At 54.9% G+C, this 5,829-nt stretch overlaps 1 long non-coding RNA gene across 1 annotated transcript; it reads right to left on the bottom strand.

The window, feature by feature from the left end:
* Positions 1-754: 754 nt before the first annotated feature.
* Positions 755-3,216, bottom strand: LOC139364245 (uncharacterized). Its single transcript, XR_011625745.1, has 3 exons — positions 2,784-3,216; positions 2,101-2,235; positions 755-1,828 (listed from the first exon to the last, which is right to left on the bottom strand). It is a non-coding gene; the product is annotated as an uncharacterized lncRNA (long non-coding RNA).
* Positions 3,217-5,829: the final 2,613 nt, after the last annotated feature.

Raw genomic sequence — 5,829 nt, 5'->3', positions numbered from 1 at the left:
CAAAAAAGAAAGAAAGAAAGAGAGAGGGGCCTGGGGCAGCATGGGGAGGAAACTGCCGGCCCTAAATCTCATGACCCAGGCTTGCCCCAGGAGCCAGAGTCCCATAAAGGGGCGCTGTGGACCTTCTATCAGTCCCTGAAAGAGTCTCACCAGCGATGCCTTCTTGGGGCTGTGGCTTTGATGACAGTTCAAGACCCCCAGGATTCCTTCCTGTGTTTAAAGAAACTCGGCTTCCTGACCTCTCACCAACTCTGCATTCAGAACCCAAACTGGCAACATATTTGGCCTTTCTAGAAAAACTGCAGTTGAGAAAAAACCTGCACTGGGGAGTCATAGGGGAACCGAGTATTCACACAGCCTTCAAGAACCCTCCCTGGGATTCCTGGTTAATCATGAAGAAAAGAAAGAGCAGAAGCCGGGTGCGCGGTGGCTCACGCCTGTAATCCCAGCACTTTGGGAGGCCGAGGCAGGCAGATCACGAGGTCAAGAGATCGAGACCATCCTGGCCAACATGGTGAAACCCCGTCTCTACTAAAATTACAAGAATTAGCTGGGCATGGTGGCACACACCTTTAGTGCCAGCTACTTGGGAGGCTGAGGCAGGAGAATCATTTGAACCCGGGAGGCAGAGGTGGCAGTGAGCTGAGATCATGCCACTGCAGTCCAGCCTGGTGACAGAGTGAGACTCTCAAAAAAAAAAAAAAAAGGAAAAGGAAAAGGAAAGAGAAGAAAAGAAAGAAAGAGCTGTGCCCTGGCAGACACCACCTTAACCAAATGGCCAGACCTGGTCTTGCCCTTGATGGCCAAAGTTGCTTCTTTGGCCCTGCCTGGATGCATGGGAAGGACAAGACCTCCCCAAAAAGGTTCAGCTAAATTGAATCCCAAAGCTACAGTCAGACAAATCCAAACCGAGGGACTGTCTGCAGGACAGATGACCTGAACTTTTCAAAAAAGGTCAGCGTCATAAAACACAAAAATGAAAAATATGAGGGGTTGCTTCTAGATTGAGACAGAGGAGAGAGAAATAACCAATGCCATTTGAGAGCCTTGAATGGATCCCAGATTTTTGTAAAGCTGTAGGAGTTATTTTGGAATGATTGGGAACACCGAATAGAGGATCCAGTGATACTGAGCTAAGTATCTTAGGTACAATGCTGGTGGTGCGGTTAAGACATAACTCTCAGGTAAGTGCTGAGGTATTGAGGGGTGGAGCTCAGGGGATTGCAACGCACTTTCAAACAGTTCAGGGAAAAGTGTGTGTGTGCATGTGGGTGTGTGCGCATGTGTGTGTGCCTGTGTGTGCATGTGCATGTGTGCCTATGTGTGCGCGTGTGTGCACTGCATGTGTGTCTGTACGTGTGCATGTGTGTGCATGTGGTGGTGTGTGCATGTGTGTGCCTGTGCGTATGTAGGTGTGTGCCTGTGCACGTATGCATGGCATGTGTGTGCGTGTGTGCATGGAGAGAGAGGAAAAAGGGAGGAGAGGAGCGGGAATGCATACGAGTGAGATAAGAGGGAAACAATTGGTGAGTGATTGGGATGAAGAGTATATGGGGATTTATTGCCATTCCAATTATTTCCATTTTTATGAGGTTTGAAAGTTTTCAAAGTAGTAAGTTGGTAGGAAGAAAGTAAATGCCCATAGAGGGAGCCTCCCGACCTTCCTGGGTCCCCTGTCCTTGTCAGCCAACCACGTCAAGGGGAAGAGCTAGGATTTAATGACCGGATTCCTTCCTGGGCTCCAAGCATTTTCACATCTCGCTTCTCTTTGCTCCGTGACAAGTTGGGCAGGCCTTTCTAAATGCCCCATGCTTCCGTTTCTCCAAATCTAAATCCGGAAGATTTGCTCCAGGTCATTGGCAGACCAAGTGGAAGTGGAGCTGAAGGGAGGGACCTAGCCTGTGGGCTCCCTGCTTGGACCCTGGGCCCTGCAACCCCTCAGCTGCTAGGCTCCCCTCTTGGGTCCGGTGGGTTGGCAAACGATTTCTGAAGCCTGTTCTCCCCAGTCCCGGAGGTATCAGGGACCCCGGGGCCACCCAGCTTAGCCGTGCCTGCTTCCCTCTGCACTGAAGGAGCCACTGCGCCCATCCTGGAACTCACACTATCTCCCGAAGGATGTCGGCTCCACAGGGATTGGCTGCCTGGCAGATGCAGTCGCTCCTGATTGGACAGTGGCATCTGCAGCTCGAGAAGGTGGACTCCGGGCCAGTTGGCTCTGCCTGTGTGTCTTGCATCCTGAAATGCAAAGCAGGGGCTGTGGGGAAACCTCACCAACCCCTCCTCCCCTGGGAGGTGGCAAAGGTGGTGGGATGTGCTGCTGAGCCCCTGGGGAGGAAAGACACAGAGGCTGTGTTGGTGGCCCGCAGTTCCTTGTAAGGTGGTCAGCAAACGGTGTACAGTTCCCGCCTGTGGCTGCAGGTTGGAGAGCTGGCGGCTAGCACAGACACAGCTTGACCTCAGGTCAACACTTCTCGGAGTCCAGAAGGGTGGGGAGTGGGACAGGTGGCCTCCCAGGGACGCCTCCCTGAGTGGCCAGCGGTGCTGCTTGCCCCTGCACCGGTAGCTGCCCTGAGCACCCCCACTGGACACAGCGGGGATTGCACCCTCGGGAGAAGGCTGCCCTGTTCCACATGCGAGCCCCATCCCCAGCGCCCTGGGCCGTGCTACCTGCAGTAAAGCAGACCACCAGCCCCGGCTGCCTCTCCAGTGCTCTCTCTCCTCCCGCCTTCAGCAGGCTGGGTCGCAGAGGCATCCACCCACTCATTCATTCACTCGACAAATACCTGTTCCGTGTCTACTAGGTGCCAGGCACAGCTGGGAACCAGCAGACAAATCTCCCTGCTTTCCCGGAGCCGGCATCTTGGTGGGCAGACAGCACAAGCCAGACGAGTAGGTGGAGGAGAAGGCATGTGAGCAGGTGACAGGCGCTGGGGAGAAACAGCCCAGGGGCGGGAACAGGGAGCGTGGGGGAGACAGGGATTGCGATGTAAGGGAGGTGTCCAGGGAAGACCTCCACAAGAAGGTGACCTCGGCATAAAGAGGCAAACATGGAAGGGGGCTCAGGCAGACCATGGTGGTCAGAAGTTGAATTCGGGCAGGAGGAGGGGAGTGCATGAAGCCTTGAGGTGGGAGTGAGTGTGTTTGCTGGGTTCACAGACCCCCAGGGAGACAGTGTGGCAGGGGCCAGTGTGTGAGGGGATCAGCCGGGGGCTGTGGCTAGAAAGGTTGTGGACCCACTGTTAAGATCGGACTTTGGCTCTGAATGGAATGGAAGCCGTAGGAAGGTTTGGAGCAAAGCAATGACATAATGGAACTTATGTTCTGCGAGGATCACCCTGGCCACGTAGAGTCTGCCGGCAGGGGTCGAGGTGGGCACAGGGAACGCTGTGAGGAGCAGCACAAGAGCCTGGGCCCGGGAGGAGACAGGGACAGGCATGGGGCCCCTGGCCCAGTAATGGACTGGATGTGGGAGGCAGGACGTGGAGGAAGGGAGAAGTTGGGTGACTCCTGGGAGTGGGACTGACACCTGTGAGGGTGGGGGGCCACTCTGGGAAGAGCTGGGCTGGGGTGAGGGCAGTCGGAAGCTCAGTGTCTGACCCGGGAATCTGAGGCAAACGTTCCCCACCCTGGTAGCGGAGCTCCACAGGCAGGAAATAAACAGCTCTGGGGTTCAGAGGAGAGGTAGAGGGGGTGGGGTCTGCAGCATAGTGACGGGGTTCAGAGCCAGGAGATGGGCAGAAATCTGAGGGGTGTGGTGGGGAGGGAAAAGAAGAGGTTCAAGGCCTGAGCAAGGGCAGCCACTGGAAGACAGAGATGAGCAGGAAGAGCCCAGGAGACGGAAAAGGAGTGGCTGGAGGGATGGGAGGGGGCATGGAGTCCTGGCAGCTGGGGAAACCGCAGGCAGAGCCTCTGTCGCCCTGATAAAACGGGCACCGCTGGACCTAGCAACAAAGAGGTGACCGCGACCTTGGCAAGTGCAGCTCCCACGGAGTGGTGAGGGCAGAGGCTCATTGGAGTCGGTTTATGAGCCGGAAGAAGGAGACGAATCGCAGACAAGTGAAGGAAAAATTTGAGGAATTTTCTTGTGAATGGAAGGTGAGAAACAGGGGAGAAGAAAGTGGGTCAAAGAAATTGTGCTTTTTAGGCTGAGTGAGGTGGCTCACACCTGTAATCCCAGCATTTAGGGGGGCCGACGCGGGCGGGTCACTTGAGGTCAGGAGTTCTAGACCAGCCTGGCCAACATGGTGAAACCCTGTCTCTACTAAAAATACAAAAATTAGCCAGGTGTGATGGTACGCTTCTGTAATCTCAGGTACTCAGGAGGCTGAGGCATGAGAATCACTTGAAGCCAGGAGGCGGAGGTTGCAGTGAGCCGAGATTGAGCCACTGTACTCCAGCCTAGGTGACAGAGTGAGACTCTGTCTCACACAAAAAAAGCAACTGTGCTTTTTGTTTTATTTGGAGATGAGAGAAATAATAACTCATTGGGTGCAGCTGGCAGTGCCTCCTGAAGAAGGAGGAATGGGCTTGGGATGCCCTTGAGTGGCTGTGGGGCTGGGAGCGGCCACGTGGCCACGGACACTGTGGGGCCGGTTCACTGGGTAGCCACAGGAAGGAAGGCGCCTTTGAGCATAGATCGTGTCCCTGTGTGGGGAAGGTGACTTTTGGTTGCTTGTGTTTTCTCAGGGGTCTGGGAAGCAGCAGTGGCAGCTGAGGGTGAGGTGGAAGGGAGGAGTGGCCAGGTGTCCCCTGAACCTGGGAGAGACGATGGCGTAGAGCAGGTGCCCACAGACTCTTTCTGTAAAGGACCAGATAGTAAATAATTTAGGCTTTGCCAGCCAAGCAGTCTCTGTTGCAGCTCCTCAGCCCTGGCCTTGGAGCTCAGAAGCAGCCTGAGAGGATTTGTAAACAAACGGGCATGGAGGTGTTCCAACAAAACTTGATTTACAAAAATAGGCAGCAGGCTGGCTCTGGCCTGCTTAGACTCCTGGCCCTCGACCTCGCCTCCAGGCCAGGAGTCTTCAAAGCATGGTCCCTGGGCCTTCAACATCAGCGTTACCTGGGACTTGTGAGAAATGCAGATTCTCGGACCCCACCCCAAGTTCATGGAACCAGTGACTGAGTCGCTGCAGTGTTTCCAAACCAAGTTGAGTTTGTGATTCTGGAATTCTGAAAGTTAGCTCAGCAGCTAGACCCAAGAGAGTGAGGTGTGGGGTGGGCTACATGCCCTGTTAAAGGCACAGGCATCCCAGCCCCCAGCCCCTTCTTCAAGCCTGTGTGAGGACATCCTGCCTGCCATGGGCCATGTTTGCTTATGCAGCCTCCATGGGGGGCTCCCTGGGGACGGGCTGTGGTGATGACTCTGCTCTCAGCAGAACCCTCCATTCTGCAGGCCTGGTTTCCTGTCCACGCCCCTCAGCTACTCAGGGGAACCTGGGGGCAGGAGCTCCGTTTCTTGTAGGGGCAGCCTCCCACAGCAGGAGGGCTCAGCCAGGGTTCAGTGAATGAAGAAACGCACTGTCCTCTGATCGAAAGCACAGCATCTTTACTAGTTTAACGACAGTTTTTTAGTGACTTTAGTGAGACGATTTGATTTCCTGCCTCTTGAGTCATCTAAGAGCAAAATACATGAGCTGCTAATGGGCTGAAAGAGAGGCTGCCCTTGAGGACGCTCCAGCCCCCCAGTGCTGCAGGGATTCGATCACCCCAAAGCCAGGTAACCAGCCTCGGCCTCCCAAAGCTCTGGGATTATAGGCGTGATCCACCGTGCCTGGACTGAATGAGGGTCTTTAAGAAAAAAACTCCAGGGGATGGTCACCAACCCGTGCC

This window comes from Macaca nemestrina, chromosome 1 (assembly GCF_043159975.1).
Source record: "Macaca nemestrina isolate mMacNem1 chromosome 1, mMacNem.hap1, whole genome shotgun sequence".
NCBI lineage: Eukaryota > Metazoa > Chordata > Mammalia > Primates > Cercopithecidae > Macaca > Macaca nemestrina.
This window is presented reverse-complemented; position numbering and strand designations above follow the sequence as displayed.